Raw genomic sequence first — 23,111 nt, 5'->3', positions numbered from 1 at the left:
TGGTTACGTATTTTTTGAGAATTCCCCAACCTGCACAATTATATGATTTTCTGTTCCCCCTGGATTCTTTGTGCAGCAAAGCCTTCAGTAAAAATAATGGGTAAGAAAAATACATTTTTCCTCTTGATATGGACAGAAGAACGTATCTCTCGATTATTTTTTTTTTAATGGCAGGAAGACCATTGTTAATGTATTTAGTCAGTGTAAAAAAACATCACACGTAGTTTACCTCCCTGTTAGTGACAGTAGTGCAGCCCTATTACCTTGGCAGAAGTTACCTCAGGCAAGCTGAATTTCAGAGCTTTCTTTTTTCTTCTTTTTCTACAGTCATACATGTCTCCTGGTCAACTGCATCTTTATTTCCAAGTGTATGACTCTCACAGTCAGCCTGTGAGAGTGGCTTTCCTTTGCCTCCTTGTTTACTGGGGTTTGGTTGAGGAGCCCTTGAGATGAGTGCAAGAGATGCAGTCACAGGTGAAATCTCTCTTTAGCCACCTAGGGCTGACCATCATTTATTTTCATATGAAACAGCAGCAGCCCAAAAGAAGATGCTTCAGCAAAGCCCTCCCTCAGGGGAGAAACAATGACAGGGGACATAAATACTCCTCTGACATTTTATTATTTTTATTTTTCAGAAACACAGTTATGCCCAGAGAATGGCTACTTCACTCCTGTTCTGCAAGACATAAGTACACGTCAGATGTGTGGTAAACCAGATTCTCTCAGGAGCTTGTCCTGCAAGAGGAAAAGACAGGATGATTTAAGGTCTACATCTGCAGCTCTCACAGCTGCTTCGGTCCCTGCTGCTGGAGGAGAATTCTCTCCATCAGCAGCCTCTTGACACAGGGGTGTAGAGCATTCCTGAAGCAAAAGCCTGAGGGGACCCAGCATGGCCACTAACCCACTGGGAAGGTGAGAAGGGGACACCCAGGAGGCAGCCTGAAGGAAAGTGGTTGCTCCCCATTAGCCCCATTGTGCATCAGTTTGCTGCCACTTCTCCAGGGGATGAGGTCTCCCTGGTGACTTGGTGTGTTCTCCAAAATCTTTTGAGAGCAAGAGCTTCCTAAACCAATTTATAGCCAGGGGTGGTAGGACACTGGCCCTGCACACCTTTGGATTCAAAGGAGCTGCTGAAGGATGTGCTTGGCTGTCAGGGCCTGATGGAATGTCTGCAGTCATAGGGAACACATGCTGGGACATCTCTGTAACGAGACAGCTGAAGATGTGAGGATGTTCTGGAGCAACTGCTTACACCACCCCTGTGTTTTGACATGATTCCTCTTGGAGATAGACGGGGAATATAGCAGCTCCAGCTACTGGAGCAGTGCGGTGTGATTCCTTGCAGTCTTCCTGTAAAAAACACCTTCTTGGGTAAGCATCTCGTCTCCTTAATGAGCTAGTAACACATCTACAACTTTGGTAATTGCAAGGAGTTTTTATTGCATTTTACTTCTGTTAGCACTGAAGAGCAAGGAGAGAGACAAGTAAGGTGGGCTGGCATCTACTGGGACTCTGGGAAAGGTGTTCAGCTCCCTGCTTCCTCTGCTGCAAGGAAAAGAGGCAGGACTGGATCCTAAAGGTGTTAAATATCCAAGTCCTCAGCAATTCTGAGTGGCTAAATGCTACAAGAATCTGGGTGTTATCTCTAAATCTTAGCTCTTCATCTGTCCTTTAAGTATAATAATTCAATAATATAATAATTCATTCCTGAGTGTAAAATATAATAATTCATTCCTGAGTGTAAAGGACTCACACAAGTTCTCTGAGTGTAAAGAAAAAAAAAAAAAAAAGTCTAAACAAGACACTGGGTGTTTCTATGAGTCTTGCTTAATCAGTAGTTCTCAGTTCCAGACAGAAGCATCTACCTGCTCGTTGACTCACTGATATTTGTAATCAGGCCACAGTTTCTTCTCTAGAAGTTCCCTTACAGCCAGGAATAACAAGAAGGTAAGGAGGCAGCTCAGCTTTTAGAGCTCAGACTTAAAAGTATTCTTTTCTCAGCCCCAAACTGAGCCTTTTTGACTTTCGGGCTGACTTTCCGCGTCTCGCCTTGCTACGTGGAGCTTTGCTTCCAGTATAAATAAATGATCCCACATTCCGTCAGGATAACATATGCTCACGCAGAGCTCAAAATTAGAAGGAATATGAAGTGTTCTATTAATTGCATGAATGTTGATTGTTAAAATCATGTGCTAATTGGTAATATCTGTGTGCAGTAGGTTCCCGCAATATGTGTTAGATTACATTAACCGAGCTGGTGACTCAGATATCAGGCATTATGCATTTTATGGCAGGTTTCTTCTAAAAAACAAACTTCTGTGTAATTAGGTTCTATAGATTATCAGTGTAGAAAAATTAGTGGAAGGCTGTGTAAAGGGCATGTGAAGTTAGAGGCATGAGGAACACCAAAATATAAAGATGCATCTGCTCCCCTTTCTCATGGTGTGCTTTCCCTCACATCCTCTCCAAAGTAATTCTCACTGTGTTTGTCTTGAGGTAATTCCCAGGGAAGAAAGTGAAAGCTCTTTCTCACTGCCATGGTGATTAAATACACAGTTGAAAGTTTTGACCATCTTTTCTGACCAGACTTTCTCACTTCTCAGTCTTTGCATCCCCCAGGCTTTGATCCAAGAAACGTTGCAGGTAAATTAGATTATCACTGTACTCACCTATCAGTGGAGAAGTTGAGCATATTTAGCAACATGATTCTCCTGTACCAGATGTGCTTCCTCTCTGCTCCTAATCCCTGGGGAAAACTTCATCTGGATCTGTTTTCTTCATTGATGTTTTAATTTTATTGAGTGCCACGAGTATTTATTAAAATAGGCAAGGTAGAAGGAACTAAAGCTTGGAGCTGCATGTGGGTAAGTTAGGAGTGTTTTGAGGAAGGGTAATGGTTATTTCCACTCTTTCTGTGACTAAACACAGCTTCTCTGTGGCAAGGGAGATGAGCCTGACACCAAGGCATGGGGATGCAGCCTGTAATCCCAGCTACAGATCCTATTTTGCCATCATCCTCTTTATAGCAGCAACTTTACTCATGCATTCACCTTTCTGCCCAAGGAAGGGGTTGGGCTTTGCTTCAACACCTATAATGAGTCCATCCAAGCTGCTTTTTGCACTGCATGGTGCATCCTCCTCCTCCTTGGCCATTGCAGCAAATGTGCTTGGCACTGGGGGCTGCTGAAATGAGCTTTTCCCAGTCCTCCCTGGACTTGGTCTGAACTCTTTTTTTTCATGTTACTGGGGTGAAATGAGCTTCTGGAGTTAGACGTGAAGGCACCTCAGATCTCACTCAGATCTTCTTTAGGAAACTTCCACTGAGTTGGAGACACTCTTAGAAATCAATGATAATCACTGCCCTAAGGAATTATCTTCTATCTAAGCCTTTTTTCTTTTTTTTTTCTTTTTTCTTTTTTTTTTTTTATTTAGTGGGAGGTTAGGCAGATTTTCAGGCCAGCTCTGCAACTTGCAGGGATGTTGTGTACCTGCCTATTGCAGGATGAGCTGGTGGAAAGGGCTGGGAATAGGCTGCATAGGCCCTAACCCAGCTGATGGTTTTTGGTGGATGCTGGTTTTAAATTATATAGCACTTCTTTGAATTAGCACTTTTCCTACAGTGGTTATATTTTTGAGGGGCTTTCATAGCACTGAGAGGGTCCAAACCAGTTCCTTTTGCCCTGGCAAAGGTGTCTCTAAAGTCCTTCCTTGCTTAATCCCTACTATTATTTGGGAGCTACACCCCTAACTCATGCAACTTTACCTGTTTTCCCAGAGAATGAAAATAAGAATGATTTTTTTAAAAGTTGTTTAGAGGAAGAACAGATGGATTTTTGTGATGTTAAAAAAAAAAAAAAAAATGAAACCCTTGAAGTGTTTCATGAGTTGCATTGAGAAAAATATTTAGAATGAAACTTCTAACTAGCATAATTTAAATTCATTTTACAGTGGACGGGCTTGGTAATGATGCAATGAATTAAAACAGGTTGTCTGGGAGGAAAAATGGATGTGGTTTTGGTAAAGAGAGCATTTACAGGAGTGTTAGAAGTCTTGAGCCTTATCAGGGCTATTACTCTAATATCTGTTGATTTACTGATCTTGAAACCAGCAAACCTCCTGGGTTCAAGAGCTTAATGTAAAGGCACACTTCATCAGTTGTCCTGAGAAATGCAACAGATTTCCAAGGAAATCAGTTTTAGCCCCCATCCAAAATGTTGACACCGAATCAAACAGAGCATGAACTATATTCACAGTTTTAATTAAAAGAAAATCTGACAAATTACTAACATTCTAGTGTTCAGGAGATGGTTTTCTGTTACAGAAATACGTTTTTTTCTAATGTATATGCTCTCATACATGAAATAGTTTCTAGATTTATTTTATTATAATTGTAAACTATGGCACAAATACTTAATCTTACCTACTTAAATAATGTTTTCCAATTTCTTAACAACCTTTCCTCCTCCTCCTTCCCTCCCTCAACTCTGGTTCACAAAGTGATGTATTGAAAAGGATGAATGCATTTAGTCAACGAGATATCCACTGGAAATATGTGTAAAAACTAACAAAGAAACAACAAAAAAAATTAACCAGAAGGAAATTGCTTCCTAATTTTTAAGATCCAAAAGTTAATCTAAAATGATTACCAGCCTTTGAAAGGTTAAGTGTCAAACTGAATCACAGGGACACACAGTGGTCACTGGCTACTTGGGGGAATAAGATATTAAATTATTTACTTCAGCTCACAGCATTTACAAAGACATCCTCATCTCTGCAGAAACTTTGCATATTCCAGGGAAGCTTTTGTCATCCCCCCCCCCCCCCTCTGCCCAAGAGAAGCTGGGACAATCTGGACTAAATGGTGAATGCTTTGGAGGAGGTAAAAGTTGTCCTGCTATGGGGAGTAGGTTTTTGAAGGTTTATTATTTTTGAGGAGGTGAAAGTTAGGTGTCCTGCTGTGGGAAATCATAAGCCCCAAGTTGTTCTCATTCCCATCAGCCAGCCAGATATCCACAGGTCACTCTGCCCTGCAAAAAGCTTTTCAGGATTGGGTCCCTGCTCCCCTCCAAAGCCTCTGGGACAAAAGGAGTGGGAAGGAGACAAAGGGACAGGGTGGCTGCAGGGCCCTAGAGCTGCCAAGCTGACAGAGGAGAAATGCTGAGAGCTCTTTTTGCTGAGCAGGGTTCTTGCAGGGCTGAGCTCTGCTTGGTGCAGAAGCAGGAGAAGGTTTGGTTGCACCCAGTGCCTGAAGAACGTCACTGATTGTAAGGCAGCCAAAGGGAGTGCAGGACAATGCTGGATGTGTTGTTGTGGACTGTTCTTTTCCCGTTTATTCTTTGTCCCATTGTTTCGAGCTGGCAGGAGCTGGCAGCCTGGAGATGTCACCGCGTAGCTTTGCTGTCCTCGAGAGCCACTCTTGGAGGAGAGCTTGAGCTCCGTGGAGAGGCTGTGGTGGCCCCAAAGGGTCTGCTGTCTGGCCCCAAAATCAGGCAGGGACTTGGGTGAGGGAAGAAGCAGACTTGTTCTGATAGCAAGAACCAGGGGCTGCTGCCAGTTGGCTCCTTCAGGCTCTGAGCTCGCAGATGTCTGACAGCAGAAACCTCTCCCCAGCCCCGTCTGCTCGGGGCCCTGCTCCTGGGGCTGCGTCTTCCATAGGTGCCCTGGAAAAAAGTTTTGGAAACCAGGGCTACAGCAGTGCCTGCAGGGCCAGAACTGGTCCCAAGGGTCACTTCTTGCTTTTTCTTTTCGTGGGCTGGGCATGCAGACCACAGCAGGAGCACAGGGGGGGATGGAGGGTCCTCATGCCTGACCCTGTTCTGCCTTTTTCAGGCTGTTTTGAAATGATTTTTTGCTACCTATCAGCCCACTGGACTGGCAGAAATTATTTCTCCCCACCCTTCAAGAGCAATGGTTTCCTGCTGTTAATCCAAACCATAATAAAACCTTAAATATATACTGTGAAAAATGTTATGCCTACTTAAGCAAGATAGTTGCCTGTAATAGTGTGCCATAAAGCAATCTGAAATGTTTATTGTCTGTTCCCCAACTGCAGTTTTATTTCTTTTTAACAGGTTTTTGTGTGTATGTGTGTTTACAGGATTTTCTTCACGTTGAAAGTTTCAAAAGAAGTTTTTCCCTTTCCCTGCAAACACAGATTATTTGCTCAGCAGGTCCTCCTGCCAGTGCTGATATGTGCAAGCATTTTTTTCAAAACTTCCAGTTCCCTAAACTTTTTCTAGGGAAGAAAAAAAAAAAAACCTAACATCATTTAAATCAATAACAAGCTTTGGTATGATAGGCTTTAAAGGGCAGAATGACTTCCAAAGGAGCAGATAACATTAAACAATATTGGTTTTGTCAAAGCTAAAATAGGGAATGAGAAAAAGAAAGAAAAAAAAGAGGAAAGAAGGGGAAAAAAAGCGGAAAGAAGGGAAAAAAAAAAACCAAAAAAAAACTAGCCAAGGTTAGGGGGTGGTAAAGATGTTGCTGCTGGATCTAGCTCCAGAGACACAATGTGTATTTCATTGCCACGAATAAACTGTATCCAGGGAACAAGCAAATGAAAAAGTGAGGACAGGAGATATCTTATTTTTGTTGTTTGTTTCCAAAGAGTCCACCCCCACATAGGTCACTTGGAATTCATTTGTCTACATCCTGGACAGCACGTAGGGGGAGAAAAAAAAAAAGGAAAAAAAGCCTGGGATCTGAGAAAAAGGAATGTGATAGGGCATGGGAATCGCAGCGTCACGGTGGTCACCAGAGCATAGTTTGGCTCCTCTTAAAACAAGCAAGCACCGTTGGACCTCTGTAATTCCAGCAAATTGGCCCTGCTATCAGGCTACCTATCAGGGGCTGAATGCTTGAGAAAAAGTGTGTGGGTTTTTTAGAGGGAGCCTGAGGCATTGGAGGGCTCTCGGAGCTGCTGCTTTCCTCTTGACATCCAGGACTCCTGGGTGACCTCGGCAACAATCCAGTGTACTGTTACAGTTCATTTCAATAATTAAACAGTCCAGGGATGGCAGAGCTTGCTTGTTGTCAATAGAAAACCAGGGCTGCACAGTTTGCCTTTTTTAATTTTTTTCCCTCTGCTGAAATCAGAAGTGTTTGTTTTTAATTATATTAGCTCGAGACAATTAATTTCACAATCCGAACAAAAAAAAAAAAAAAAAAAAAGTAAAAAAAAAAGAAAAAAATGTTTTGCGAGGACTGGCAACTGGTAAATGCAATTATTATTGTAGCACATTTTCAAAGGAAGAGATCCCAGCTCCAACAAAGTCATATGTATAAAATTTCAGTCATATAATATAGTCTCAAACAGCAGATTTACTCTGCAAAAGATGGGAACTGCTCTCCCATCTGGAGCTATGTTCTGTTCATGCCACGTGGACCCATTTGATACCCGCTCCCAAAAAGCACCAGCCAGCAAAACAGCCCCCTGCCCATCAGCTGCTCCAAATAATCAGTTGATATGCCTCTCTAAACTCCTCTTACACAGAGATGATTAATACCAGCCCCCTTTATAAATGCAACCTTGCAGCAACGACTTAAAAAAAAAAACTAAAAACCCCTTCTCTGTGCAAATGGCAGCATTTACATTTTTGCTGTTTGAGGGAAAAAAAAAATTAAAATATTTCTACTTTATCTCAGGGATGTCTCGCAAAATTTCCTATAATTAAAAGCCTATTTTTTTAGGAGCAGGCTGTGCCCCTTCCATCACCCATCTGGCTCCCTCCCAGCTGCTCCCTGGCTGACTCTGGGCTCTTCTGCCACCAGCGTGGTGGGAGCTGCTGCTAACTGGTGATGCTGGCTCTTTCTCTCAGCCTTGGTCTGCAGGATTGTTAGGCCACAGCCTGGCCTCGCTTGCCACTGATTTAATGTTTCTGGGATTCAGTCAAAAGTCTAGGGATTGATACAGAGCAGAATTTAACTCCTCGGGTCGGGAGAGCTGGAAGAGCTTCAGGTCCCTAGGGAATGTTTCCTGCCAGCCCCAGTGACAGCAGTGCTGGCCCCTGTGCTGCTACACAACCAGTTCCTACTGTCACACTCCTATTGCCTTGCCCAGGCTCATTTTACATGCCTCACAGACTTTTTACCATTTATTTTATTTTCCCATTTCCTCCCAGTGTCACCGACATAAGAATATTAAACCAAAATGCACTGAGACATCGCTTCTTTGGGACCTGTGTCTGACATCCTTATTTCCAGCCAACACTGCTTCATTTCCCAAATAGCTTAATCCTTTCAGTGAGATGGCTGCAGAGGGAAGACTGGATCCACAAAAGGGCTTTGACATAGCAAAGCTTAAATTCTAAGGCCTGGTAGATTAACTGGAGCTTGAGATAGGAGTCAGTGAATCTTTGCAGGGTGCATGGAGCAAGTTAGACATCACTGAAGGAAACAAGCACAGCTCTGGGATCCTAACCAGGAAAATGCTTTTGTTCAACAGCTAAAACATCCCAACAGAGGAGGCATCTGCTCATGGGCACTGTGGGGGGACCTCCCTTTGCTCCTGGTTCTCCACCAAGCAGGATGTTGGGGTCTCTCAGCTTAGGAGGTGCCCTCCTTCCACGCAGCATCTTTGCTGGGTAAGTCCTAACCCTGGCTTCAATGTCAGGATTTTCTGGAGGGAACCCAACTCTACAGAGCCCTTGGTTTGACCCAGCCAAAGGGAAGCTTTTGCTTTATGTGGGTGAAGCCAAGTCCTTGTTGGAGCAGCCTCAGGCACAGGGCAAAAGCAGCTCCAAGAAAAGCTGGACTCCCTGTGATGTTGGTGGGGCAGGATGTGGGCAGTGGTGACCTCCACATCCATCCCTTCTGGAGGCTGTTAAAATCTTTTACATCAAAAATAGTTAATTTAGATAGCCTAGAAAAGTCAGTTGGTTGCCTGGCAAGCTGATGTGTCAAAACAGTCACTGGTGGACTCCAGGAGCCAAGTAGCAGCCTTATGAGGTTTTTTTTCTGTATTAAATGTCTAAAACAGACCTTTGTTATTTCTGGCTTTAAGGTTGCAGGTGAGGTGATCAACTTGGCCTTTATAGTTCCCACTTCTAAGTCCAAGCACAATGAACCTCTCATGCAGCAAAATGCCCTTAGGTCAAAATAACCCCCAGGCATCAAAATTCACAGAGAGAGAGGAGCATCTACTCAGAAAGATGTGGTCACTGGTGATGGAGCTGCTCTGGCTCTCAAGGAGAGCTCCTCAGGAGCCTGTTAAGCTCTGTTGATCTGTACCAATGTCAGAGCTCAACCCTTTGGGCCCTTTGACCACATTTCCAATTCCTCTGCTTGTTCTATTTAGGTGGGAGAATAGAGAGGACTAAAACCTTGCAGAGCTGAAATGAAATATTAAAGTCTCTCATTCTTTCCAGGTAAGTGGATGCCAAATCTTGCAACGATGTTGGCAGGCTCCCAAAGTTGCAAAATAATGAAGAAAACATTGAGTTTTAGAACTTTGTGCCTATTTTAGCAACATTCCTTGTAAGTGCAATCGAAGCTACCACTGGTTTGACCTCAGGAAACATGGCAAGTATAGAGATATGGTGGAGAGTTAAAAAATAACCTAGAAACGGGTTTGAAACCTCATTTTCTCTGTAATCTTAGTCAAAAAAACAAAACAAAAAAACCCCTATTATTTAGGGGCCAAGGGAGTTGTAGTCTGCACATCCATGGAAGGACAGGGCTGTGATGCCCATGTTTGAAAGTAGCTTTGAGCATCTTCTGGGGCTGCACCACATGGTTTGTGGACATCTAACTTATCACTTGTCCATGGAGTTTTTACACACATCAGGGAGGTGACTTTCCTAGTGCTTGCACAGAGTTGGCTCAGCCCATGAGGGAGGCCTTAAGAGAGACTTTGTTTGCAGGATGGGAGAACATAACAGTGTAGAGAGACATAAAGGTAGTTTAAGGACACTTAAGTCCTGCTGCCACTTGCTATTACTGTTATTGATGAATGCTGTTGTTACAGGGAGAGGCCTCTCAGTGTGAAAGCATTTTTTGTTATTCTTTGGTCTCCACTATCATATTTTTTGCTCATGACAGATGCAACTTTCCTGGCTCTGGAGGTAGTGAAAATAAAACATAACGTATTGCAAAAAGTTATGAAAACAAAACAACTGGAATTCCCATGCCATAACCCTGTTCTATCCCTAACAGGGTGAAACCAAAGGGGTTTGAGCTCTTATCCTCAAGGGTATTGCACGTTAAGGCACAAAATCTTAGAATAAAGGCTAAGAAGCAGCCTGATCCTGGTGGCCTTATAAAGACCTGTAGAAGAATTATTTCAGTGATTTATTATTCAAGTATTCAGTGATTCATTATTCAGATCCTTAGGACAAGGAGACTTAAGCCTTCTGCCACTGGTTTCAGACCCACTGAACTCTGGTTGTCCCCCCTCAGTGTGACACAGACAAAATAGGCTGAGACACCAGAAGCTTCTGGTTAGGTGGTTGTTTCTTTTGGAGCCAGGAATTGCAATCCTAATGACATGATTACAAGGCTGAAAAGTGATCTAAAGTAACAAAGCAGAGGATATTTACCTCCTTGAGGACAGTTGTGTTTTGGTTGTATATTTAAGAGCAATAAGATGTTTGGCTGAAATACTTTTTAAGGTACTTTTAAAACATGGGGGGTTTTTTGTTTTTTTTTTTTTTTTTCTTGTTCCTTTTTTAATATTCAGAGGTTTCCAAAGAGGGTGACTCACAGGAGCAATGCTTCAATTCCTGTTTCTTTTTTAGCTGTCTCACTAGATGTGCACTGAGCTGCTGGGAAGAGAGGAGCTTCTGCAAACATAGTATTAGTACCAGCAACTTTAAATTTTTGGTGTTTCAGATTTACTGACTTTTTTTTTTTTTTTTTGTCCCCTAAGCCTCTGGCTGTGATTTGGTTTGTGCCAACGAGCAGGAGCTTATTGCTTGATTACTAATGGCTGAGCAAGGTATTTAGGGACATAAGATTTAGGGAGATTTAGGGTATATTAGGGAGACTGGCTGGACAGGGACATAGGAATAAGGTTGGAGGGGAACTTGTGGATCTTCAGGTCCCTGAACTTATTGCTGCACTTGAATTAATCACTTCTGAAAACAACTGGAGGTACCTTGGGTTTCCTGACTCCTCCATTCCTGCAGTGAGGATGCACCCCAGCCTCAGTTCTCTGTTGTTTGAAGACATTCTCCTACTTTGAATTGCAAATACACATATGACTAATTTATACCCACTCACTTTTTCTTTTTCCTCCTCTCCAGATTGCTCTTTAGCTGGAATAATGTTTTCTCCTCCCTGGTGTTTACAGAGTGATAGGTTCACTAAGAGTGATCCCATTTTCTTGGAGCTCCTGCTGAGCTGAAGCTATATTTCAGCTCAACCTCACCATACATCTTATTTCAGAGCAAGTGCTACCATCCCTCTCTTCCAGGACATTTCCACTTCATTTTGGAAATAATTCACCTGAATGCACCCTTAGATTGCAATGCCTCTTCTACTAAGTTATATTATTGCTTAAAATTATCAGCTAATGAGCTCAGATCTCTGTTCTCCTTGTTGCCTCCTGCTTGTGTTGGGTAGAACTAAATCTAACAAGTTTGTGATAGGTGACAGATAGATCACAGCCTGTCACTGATGGTATTGTCTGGAATTTCTCTCCAGGTGACACCAGGAGCCAGGAGAAAGCAATAGTTTCAATATTATTGATGGGTGTCAATGTGACAGTTGTAAAACGATGTATAAAATGGTAAATTTCTTTCTTCTTTTCTATTTGTGTCTTCCACCAGGAGGTGGGAAATTCCTGAAGCTCTTTCCCATAGAAGGGGACATTTCTCCTGCTTCTGCAAGGATGGGATTTAAGCCATTCCTTTACCTAAGCTGAGGTTCATGGATTAATTACTGTTTGTTCTTGGTTTGGTGGTGCCTCCTGAGTATCTCTAGGAATGGAGGCTAAGGAAAATGTCACAGGAAAGAGTAAAATTGGGAGCTGGGGCTCTCTGTTTTAGAAGTCCAAACATCTGTCAGCTGTAAAGGGACAGCAAATTGACTTTTCATTCCCTACCAATACAAAACGTAAAGACAACTTAAATATTTTTCATTCTTCAGATGGAAAAAGCCATAGAAGAGGGTAATGAGGCCTAGAGGAGAGACTGCAGAGTTAGGTTTAGGCCAAGTCTGGTAACCTAAAACAGAAAATGGAGATTAATAGGGAAGTTTTCTTTTTATTATGATTCCCAGCTTCCAGAGCTTTGGATAAAAAACCATTTTGGCTATTTGCTTTAGCCAAACTCAGAAAACACCTTCTAGACCATAGTTGCAGAATCCTTTTGTGTTAACTGCAAACTCTGGTAGCACATGTGCTGCTTAAGCATCCCTCATCTCAGTAGCTGATTCTGGTACTTTCATCTGTTGACTTTAGAAGGTTTAGGACCCTTAACCCTGACCAAAAGTTAATTGAGAATAAATACATCACTTAAGTGGAAACACAGCAGCATTAACACAAACACGAAATTACAGTGAAACAAAAAAAAAAGACATTAAATTATAGTGAGTATATGAGGTGTAAAAAAAAAACCAAAAAACCACCAAAATTTTAGTTAATATAATTCAATGGAATTCTATGCCTGACTCTAGTGTGGGCAACCTTCTCATAGCTGTAGAACAGTCTTTCCAAGGGAGCCATATCCCTGGTGATATTTGGTAACTCTTTCCTGGCACGGTTATTTTCCAAAACTATGGCATGAATTACAGCTAAGGATGTCCTAGGGGCAGTCTGTCACTGGTCAGTATGAGTCTGAGCTTTGTTTGTCCTACTTGAAGGGGAAAAAGGTTCAACTTTGTTCCAAAAAATAAAGCAGAAAGCCATTATGGGTTCACCTTCAGATCAGGTGAACAGGAGAGGACTTGTGTGCTCATTGGTTGTGTATGAGGACTCTGTTATCATCTTGTCAAGTATTATTTTTTGCTTTGCAGAATGAACCTGACTGTTGGAAGATGAAAAGGGAAGATTCGTGCCCAGAACCCTTCAGTCTTACCTCATACTGGTTTTATTTCATGTTAATTCTTCGAGCATGCTAGGACTGAGCTGAGCATCCCCTCCCTAGCATTCAGCACACTCAAAAAAGGCAGAAACAGGATCAGCTGAGGTACCTCCTGCAATGCAGAGCAAAAAAAAAAAAAAAAATTAATGAGGCAGGGCCAGTACTCCTTTGCTACAGCTCAGGTCCTTTTTAATTGATATTTGAAATGAACAATGTTATTCAGAATGGAGTAAGTGGACTTATGTGTTACCCCTCTTGAGTCCTTACTCTCAGCTCAACTTCAGTCTCTTACTGGTGAAAGGAAACACAAAATATCACCTTGACCATGCTCTTGTGTGACTGCATTAAGTAATATTCAGCTTCTAGATGGAAAGTGGTTAATGGTAAAGGATTTTAATGCTTTCAGTTGTCAGTGTGGTTTTCTAGCAGGACATGTTCTCAACTTCATATGTGGATGTTCCAGCAGTCAGGATGTTCCAGTGTGGGATGAAGTCACCTCTAGCAAGCTCAGATGTCAGCAGTTAACACTGAGTGGGTTAAATCTGACTTGCAGGCCTCATCGTTTGCTATTTGCTGTTTTGCCTTTCATTCCTAATCACCTGCTCAAAAGATCTGCAGGGAAGAAAGTGGTCAGTGCCTTCCGAGTTGAACACCCTTGGAAAAAGTTGGCTGCTCATCACTGGCCTGAGAAATAACTGCAGGAGAAGGGCAGACCTCCTGCCCTCACCCTGAAGTCCCAGCCCATAAAGGAGGCAAGTTTCTACCCTAGAAAAAAGGCCCCTACAGGAATGAAAAATAATTTATTTAATACCATGTAAATTAGTTTGGGAGAGCTCTGAATTTCCTGCTTTCAGCAGACTGAACCTGAAGCCAGGTTGCCCTCCCTTAAGCCATGACAAGTCCTTGCAAAAACCCTTGCAGCCTTTGCCACTTTACATTTCCTTGGTTCCTGTGTCCCTGTGAGCATCACCAGCCCCACGACCATTCAGGCAGACCCTGCAGAGTTTGCCTCACCTCATTTTTGGGGAGCAGCTGATTGATCTGCACGACTGATTCATTTCTCTGCTTTTGGAGCTTCATTTTTTCACTGCTAAATCTCCTCTCTGAGAAGGCTGGTTGTAGTTCTGAAAATTAATTTGGACATTAACTGATATCTGGTTCATATCCTTGAGGATTAATAGAGATTGAGTTACTTACAAATAGGTATTCCCTCCTATTATACAGCACTTGGTTAAAGTAGCTGAAACCACAGGCTTAATAGATATATTTGAATTCCAACACCTGTCTAATTCCTACTAAACTTCAGAAAGTTTTGTGCCAATTTGACAAAAAAACCCCACCAACACCCTCAAAACACAACAACATCAAAACATAAAAACATCTGACTTGTACTGGATGACAGAGAAAAATAATCTCCTCCCCTCATATATTGTCTAAGAATCTAGAAATTTTTTGTCCTGACTCTGCAGAGTCCCTGAATGACACTGGATGGGGACAGATATATTAAGAAGAGCTCAGCAATTTTTTTATATCAACACAGAGGCAGGGGAGCTGCAGGCATTAGTTGCTGGTGAAATTACTGCAAGGGCTGCAATAAAGCTCAGTAAACTTTTTACCTTCCCTAATCGTGGGCTTACCTGGGTCAAAAACCTGGTTATGACCTGGGTTAGCCACGGATATTCAGTACAAGCTGCAAGCTCATAAAAGCAGGCATATGGCAGTGCTGAATTTCTTGCTGGCTAAAGTTAAATTTGCAGTAATAAATAAGATCTGTGCAGAATTTAGAGCCCCCCACAATGAGGAGGAGGTCATTGTACTGAGGCAAAGACTGATGGCCTTCTGCAAATCTGAAATGACATGTGAAATAGGTATAAAACAAACAAACAACTTGATTTCTTATTAAAGAGCAGACAACTGGGGTGTGAATGCTACTTGCTCAGGCCAAGAGGAATGGGGTCATGCTGGAGGTTGGGTTACTGGGTTAAAATTCATCAAAGGGATGCAAAGGCTCTTGTCTGCCTTTTATTGATGCTATGATACAAGGAGCAACTACCAGCCACTGGGTAGGACCCTGCAACTCCAACTTAGGAGGTGATTCTGACTGCTTAAGGTTTAGAAGTGAGAAGAAGAATCAAGGCAGTGTTTCCAGAGGAGTCTGTGCCTTTGCTTCAGCACCTGGATCAGGTTTTCATATTTATGCTCTGTGCTAATTTTTCAACAGGTTTTTAATGAGCAATGTGCCACTGCCAGAGACACAGCTGAATTCTGAGTGTGGACAGGGAACACTTCCACCATGGGTAGGTACCATTCTGGGTAGATTGGGGTTTCTGAATATATTCATCTGATTTTCCTAAAGCCCTTTATGATCTTTGACTTGGTGTTTTCAGTGTGTGCTGCAGCATTTGGAGAGATGGAGGGTGTGAAATCACAAGTGGTGAGTAGCATCAGTGTTCCAATTTGTCTGTGGTGTCTGCACTTGAAATTTAAGACATTCTTGACTTGTCAAAGGAGACAAAATAGAGGTGAAAACTACGTTTTAAAAGAACCTTTAGCAGCTCCTTACCCAAGTCTACAAATGAAACTTAAACCCCAGTAACTGAAAAAGAAGGAACTCTGTCTTTCCCTCAAGCTTTTGCCTCCTCTATCCTTCTAGGAGTAGGTGGCCCTCAGGTCATCACCTGGTGTGGTTCTTCTCCTACCTCTATGGCACGTAAAAGAACAAAAAAAAAGGAAAAAAAAAAAAAAAAAAAAAAAGAAAAAAGCATTCCCAGAGCAGGGATGTTGCAGAAATAATACCTGCTGCTCTTTTATACCTGCTCATGCTTCCCACTTCATGACTGGGGATTCTGCTCAGGCTTTTCCACTGTGCTGCCCATGAATGTCTGTAGCAACATCTTCAGCTCTGCAGCAGGGAAAGGGGAATGGGAAGAAAGGGGAAAATGTTTCTTGCTCAGTTTTGAAGTTGGAGAGGAGGAAAGTTGTGCTTATTTTGTTTTTCCCCCATACAGTGAGGAAAACATGGAAAATGGAGTGTGAAAAAAAATGATTCTGGAAACAGGCAGGAACACAGAATCACTGAAAAAACAGGGGTCAGCAAGGGAAATCCAAATCCAGAGCACAGCTAAGAGAAATCCCAAAAGGTTGGGACTAACAACATGTTAATGAGAGTGTTATTTCAAAGGGAACAATCCGTGAAAAGTGGATTTTTTCTTCATTGAAAAAAATGATTTATAGAAAAAAGTATATTTTATTTGTTCTGTAGATTTAATTTGGAATAAGATGGATGAAGAAAACTATCATTTGAAAAAGTATCCTAGGCTGACATTTCTCAAAAGCCAAATCCAGCCCTTGTGTGTGCCTGGTGTTTCAGCAGACCCACAGCATCTCATGTGTACACATGATTTACTCATGGAGTTTTCTGTTTCCAAAGCAGGAAAAAGAGCATAGTACCTTGTTGGAAGGAGAAGTTAGGCAAGGAAAATATATTCTGCTGACCAAAAAACTAAAACCATGTGTGAACCATGGAAATGCTGTATTGATTATCTTTAAACCCATGTATTTATCAGCATAACTTTTGCTGAGGTTATCCTGGCAAGCTCTTTATTACCATAAAGGAAACTCTTGGCTGGCAGCTCTGTGCATGGTCATTTTCTTAAAAATGAGAATTTAGTATCTTCTGGCATTCTGTGGAACTCCAGGAAAACTCCAATAGTACTTCAGACATAACCTGACTCTGAAGATTGCCTCAAAATTTGGAAGAATAAGTACATTTCTAAGTTTCAGAGATGAGCCTGTCTGTTTGAATAATAAAATCTTAGAAGAACCTGCAGTGTTTCTGACCTGCACTCCCAGTCTCATGTCCAGCCAAAGCCCTGGATTTTACTAAGCAAGGAAAATGTTCTCAGCTTGGGAATCATCCAGGGAAAAATAGGTATGCCATGGAAGTATGCAGGAAAGGCAATAGGTGACAATGTTCTTTGGAGTGCACTTCCCAGCCAAGGTTGTATTATGTTTCTTGGATACTGAGGAGCTTGGAACAGAGGAATTATCCGATGGATTTACAATTTGGAAAGGTTTAACCTCAAAAATCTTTGTGTGCCAAGAGCAAGTAGTTCAAAGGAAATGTCTTGGGTTTTAAAAAGTTTCTCCTGGAAGTGAGTGGACTCAGTGTCTGGAGAGTTCAGCCACCCATGCTGGTGGCTGATGGGGACTTCCCTAGGGAACATCCAGGTTATCCTCCTCTGAGAAGGACCTCCTGGTTAGGTTCCCTCTTAAAATTACTAACACCAAAAGCAGTTTGGGTGGAAAAAGTGCTCCAGAGCTGGGGGCACAAGGAAAAGCTGGAAACTGCTGGGAAAAACTGGGACCATATCTCCCACCCCTTGTGCCTGGGCTGTGGTGGGTTTGTGGGCAGCTGCTGGCAGACCCCAGGGAGCTGCCTGCAGGGTGCAAGTGATGCTCTTTGGCTTTTCCAGATAAGGATTTTACAGGATCTTGCAGGAATAATTTTGGAAAAAAAGAAAAAAAAATTAAAATTAAATTATCAGCACTGATTTGTAACAATGAAAACCAACAACAACGACAACAAAAGACAAAATAACCCCCAAACTAAAACAAACCCAAACAAATCTTTCCAAGTTACAAAGTAAACAGAAAAAAAAAACCATTTCAACCGCCTAATGGTAATTTCTCATTACTTGCCATATTACTTCTACAAATTACTACTATTATCACATATTGCTACTATCAGTAATTCCCCTTGAGCCAACACCCTTCAGCAGAGTAGGTGTTGCCTATTTCTGTGCAGAAAAGAGCAGTTTCCTCAATTTCCTTCTCCTCTCACCCGTTTTCCATGTGAGTTATTGGTTGCACCTTGTTTCCATCCCCAGGCAAATGGTGTTTCAGTGAACAGCACAGCCTGTCCTACGTGTGTGTCTGTAGTATTAATTAATTATTATTTATTACTCATAAGGATGTTGCTCCAGAGGATACAAGGTCTTGCAGAGATGGACCTGAGGTGGTGTAGAACCAGCAAATTCTAATAATGTCACAGGAAGGGGTGCACCAGGAGTAATTTTTATCTATTTTCAGAGGTGTCTGTGCTCTGACAACCACATACCAGGAGCTGTGAGAAGTCTGGCCAGAGCTGTACAAGAGCAGAAATAGAAATCCTGACCTTAGCCAGTAGTAACTGGAAGAGTTTGGCCTGGCAGAAAAAGGTTTGTGTACTCACAGGTTTGTGGTAGAAAAGTTTGCCAAGGGAAAGAAAAAGAAAATACCTCAAAAATGCTCTCATGATTATGCTGAGTTTTGGGGGGGTTTTGTTGTAGATGTTTCTTCGTTATATCTGAAAAAAATGAAAATAAGAATTTCCATGTTATTATTAGTAGTATCAACAGTGTAACAATTCCATCCAATAGTTGATATATTTTAATATATAATACTAATTTTATATTTTATATATATAAAATATTATTTTATACATACCTAGATGTACTCATGTGGCAGTGCCCTGCTCAGGAGATCCATTCCTGGCTTCCATGTGACTTCAAATGAGTTCAACCTGTGTGGCCTTGAGCAGAATGGCAGACAGGGATATTTTTTTTATTGCTGATTCCAACTCTCATAAATTCTTAACTTGCTTAGAATTTGCCAGATTAAATGAAAAGTTACCGTAATTAGGAATTTATTAAAACATGAATCCCTGGCCCAATAGAATATAATAACTCATTTGTTTCAAATAAAACCTATTTAATTGTTCCATCCCTGGCCTAAGCACTCAGTGTTGAGGCTTGGAGGCCCATCAGGAACTTCAGTCACGTGTGTGTTCTCCTCCAAATCCACTTGCAAAATGCTCAGTGAAATTTTTGATTCCCCAAACCACGATGCAGGCAGAAGACCCTAAAAAAAAAAAAAAAAAGTGTCATTTTCCTTAAAAATTCATGTACTGAAAGCCCTCACTATTCTGCACTAGAAAGCAGAGACCATTAAAATTAGGAAGAAATATTTTAATTAGAGGGTGGTGAGATGCTGGAACAGGTTGCCCAAGGATGCTGTGGATGTCCCATCCATGGAAGTGTTGAAGGTCAGGTTGGATGGGGTTTGGAGAAATAGGCAGGGGGGCTGGAACTAGATGAGCTTTAAGGTCCCTTCAACACAGACCATTCTATGCTTGAAATACTATTTTTATATGGAAGGTTCTATTTTAATTTTTTTTGTGTGTGTGAGGAACCTTCCCACACCGTATCTTCAAACCCAAGAGTTGTTGATTTACAGTCTTATAAATAAGACTGTAAAATCTTCTACCATGAAGCTATAAATAGATATTAAAAAAAAAAAAAAAAAAAATAGGAAAATTGCTCCCAAGTCAAGTCCATATATGGCACCAGTCAGCAGGAGACGTTTTGCAGAGGCAAATGAAGTGCAGAAAAATAATTTCTATTGAAAATGCAAAGGAATCTGAAACTCCACAGTGCTGCAAACAATGCAGCCATAATTAAGGAATTACCCATTCCTCCTCTCCATCTTTGAAATGAGCCTTCTCTTTTTTTTTTCTAATTGGTTGGATATAGAAAGGATATTGCTATATTTGGGTCCTCTTCCCCTAGCATAAGAATAGTCCTACAAGGAATTCCCAGTGAAACAGTGTTGCAGTTCTGCAGCTTATTATATTAAAAAAAAAAACTAAAAAAAAAAAACTGTAGGAGAGTGTTATCCAATGGGCAGATGTTAACTTAAAGTGCATATTGTTTGGAAAAGGAGTTAATTAACAACTTATTAATTGGATAGAAAGTCTGAAACTGTTGTACTTCTAGCAAATACATAATTTTCTTCAAGTATTATTAAAGCGTTTTTGTTGTACCTATTAAAGATTCTTGTCTCTAAGTTAATTTCATTATGCTAATAAGCTATCATCGTTACAGAACCTAAGCTTTGATCCATGTTAATTGTCGTGATCTTCAAAGACAAAGTCGCCACTTACTTTAAATGAATTTTACATCTTTTTAAAGAATCACACGGAAATTAGGGGAAGTAATTAATTTTTTATTATGTGTCTCAATATTTTTAAGGGAGGAAGTCAATGGTATTGGCTAGAATTCATTTTAACATTTAACTAGGGAAAACAGCATGAGGCAAAAAAACGTTCAGATGCAAAAGATTAAAGAAAATTTGAAACTGGGACCTAATTTGTCTTGATAAACTTTGGTGTTTAATATGCTTCTTTTGTTCTCAGTGTGAAACTGCAGGGTTTTGATTTGTAAAAACTTTTTGAAGAATTAATTCTTTCTAATTTTTATTCTTTTCTTTGCTTTCCTTTTACTGTAAGAGAGAAGAGTTGACCTTCAAACCAGAACACTTTTAAATATCTGTGAATATACAAGGTTAAATCTATTAATGGTCTGAGATTAGCTGCTATACCCTTGCAAAGTGTGTACCTTCCACAGCAAATTTTTATCTTGCAGGGAACGATAACAAGCTTACATCAACCCTACAAGTTTTAAGCAAATAATGGATTATTTGTAGTAAGTGATCTATTCCTCTCTAAGTGTTGATTATTTTAACTCCTTGATGTTATACAAAGCTCAGGCCTGAATTAGACATTTTTCTACTTGAGACCAGGACCTAAATGTTAGTGATATCTACACTGCTAGAATTGCAAGTTTATAGTTTCCACAGTCTTATCTTTTTGAGACCTCTCTTGTAAAAATGCAATATGAAGTTTGTATGTAAGAAGAGCAAATATTTTTTTTTCTAAAGAAAGAAAAAAAGAAAGGTTATACTCTTTTCCTGATGAGGTTCACAATTTAAAGCCACGATATATTGAATATTAATTGCCATATTTATGAAGCACAAGCATCCTCTGACAAATTGTGCCTTTGGACAAGGCAAGAGGCAAAAGCAATTTAAGGGTAGTAACAGTGATTGAAGTCACAAGCCAGATAACCTCCTTCCTTCTCCCCAGTAAGCAGCATGAAAGCACTGGAAATGCAAGGGAACATCAAGTTTCAAGTGAACCTTGGCTGGAGGATTTCTGCAGCAGACAGGTGGTGAGCTCATTGCAAGGATTTCCCAGCATTAATGCTGGACTCATTTAGACTAACACCAGGCTTGAGAGACCCTCATCTGGATTTAACCTCTGACCTGGCAATCCAGAGATGTACTTTCAGATCTCAGCATCAGTTTTGTGGCTTTTTTTAGTTTATTTGTTTGGTTTGTTGGTTATTTTTTTTTTTTAATTTTTTTAATCATGGATGACTGGAATCATTAAGCAGCTTTCATAACTGGAATATACATGAGCTATTTGGTGCTCTTTGGTTTGTAATCTAGGTTTCTGCCCATGTAATCCCCAGCATCCAAGTGAATTCAGCTGCAGTTCTGAATTCTTTGATTAAGCATCTAGCAGTGATTGGGCAGAGGAAACTCCTTGAGGTGGGGTTTTTATTTTTATTATGTGGTGGGGTGTTAACAGGTCTACAGATATGAATTGTTATTATTATTGCTGTTGTTATTGCTATCATTATCACTGTTATTACTGGGTTTTATTATGATGATATTATTGTTGTTGATATTTTTATTCTTACTACTATTGCTGCTACTACTTCTACAACATTTGAACATTAGTTGCATAGCCAGCAGGGTATTTTTTGATGAAACAAGATTTTACTTGATTTTGATTTTATTTTTTTAGATGCTAATTTTAATTTAGTTGAGATAGGAAACATTTTCACTCCAGTTTGGATGAACTTTTGAAGAAGTACAGCTTCTAGTGGATGTAGGGCATGATGTGAAGACATAAGCTACCCTGTGGTACAGAGAAGAAAGAGTTTCATCACCACTTGGATAAATCCAAGGAAGGTGGCAGCTCCCAAAGTGCCCTCCCCATTCTTGAGCAGTTGAAAGGCACAATTCTCCCTATCACTTTTTTTTTTTTTTTCCTTAATAACACTCCATAAATGTTTATGTAAATACACAGTTTCAAACTCCTCATCCCAGCAGTACTGTGCTTGTCAAGTGAGTCATTTTTTTCACCTGGCAGGATGATGTTGTAAGACTCGGTTGTCTGAACTAATCCTGGCTAAAATGCAAAATTCTGTTTTTGTAAGAAAATTTCTGGCCAGCTCTAATCTTAACTTCTTGCATGTCTCTAGCTTCTAAATCGATGTCACAGTTGTAATGGCTTTGAAAACCCATATGTTTGTAAACTAAACAAACCTTGATATTCAAAGGAGATGAAGACAAGAATTACATCTCTTGGCACTGCTGCTCTGAGCTCCATTTCAGCTCATGTTGGCTCCTCATTTTTATGCCCGGACGCCACGCCAAATCTTCCCTTATCTATACAAACATATTAACACTGACTCTTTGCTAATGCTGGGATGCAGCAGCTTCAGTTTTGACCCTAATGTTATAGAGAGGAACTTCCAAACTCCAGTTCCTGAGAGCTCACTGGGATCACCCTGAGTTGCTCTGCGCTTTGCTGAGAGCTGCTTCTCCTACCCACTGACTGAATTAGCTCCTCATTCCTCTCAGCCAGGAAAGGCAGAAAGGCTGCCAAATGATCCTGCTCCAAAATTTCTGTATCCCTTCTGTGCCATGGGCCATAACCCTGCAGCTCGAGCAGGTTTTCCCAGGTATCTTGCTCCCATTATCTTAAACTCCTGTGGTTTGGTTTTAGGGATGCAGCTCCAGATCTTTCCAAAGTTGCCCCAACTCTCTGCTTGTCTTATTTCCCATTGTCTGCCATTAGGGAGGCTTTGGCAACTTTTTCAAACAAATGTGTATTATTTTAATGTGGGAATAAATTTGGTGCTAACCATAATCAAAATGGCACCCTAAATACCCTATGTAAGTACTGATGAGGGTTTCTAGTACTGCCTGCTAGGACTATTAATGCATAAAAGAAAAAATAAATATTTGTCATCAGTCATATCTGGCCAAAAGTTGTCCTTTAGGAATAGTATAACATATTCCTTTACACTATAAAATTGCTTTAATTATTTTTTGGCCTACCCACAAAAGCACAGTTCCATCTCTCTCCCCATAGTATCGAAAGGATATGCAGACTCTCTTCATTCCAGCTCTCAAAAT

At 40.9% G+C, this 23,111-nt stretch overlaps 1 long non-coding RNA gene across 1 annotated transcript; it reads left to right on the top strand.

The window, feature by feature from the left end:
- The first annotated feature begins 338 nt into the window (after positions 1-338).
- On the top strand, positions 339-18,335 carry LOC139797364 (uncharacterized). The gene is made up of 7 exons (XR_011726438.1): positions 339-474; positions 636-1,371; positions 8,447-8,585; positions 9,299-9,368; positions 15,244-15,319; positions 15,410-15,456; positions 18,114-18,335. It is a non-coding gene; the product is annotated as an uncharacterized lncRNA (long non-coding RNA).
- Positions 18,336-23,111: the final 4,776 nt, after the last annotated feature.

The sequence above is a fragment of the Heliangelus exortis genome, chromosome 6, assembly GCF_036169615.1.
Source record: "Heliangelus exortis chromosome 6, bHelExo1.hap1, whole genome shotgun sequence".
In the NCBI taxonomy this organism is placed as follows: domain Eukaryota; kingdom Metazoa; phylum Chordata; class Aves; order Apodiformes; family Trochilidae; genus Heliangelus; species Heliangelus exortis.
Note: the sequence above shows the minus strand (reverse complement) of the source record. Positions and strands in the feature narration are given on the sequence as shown.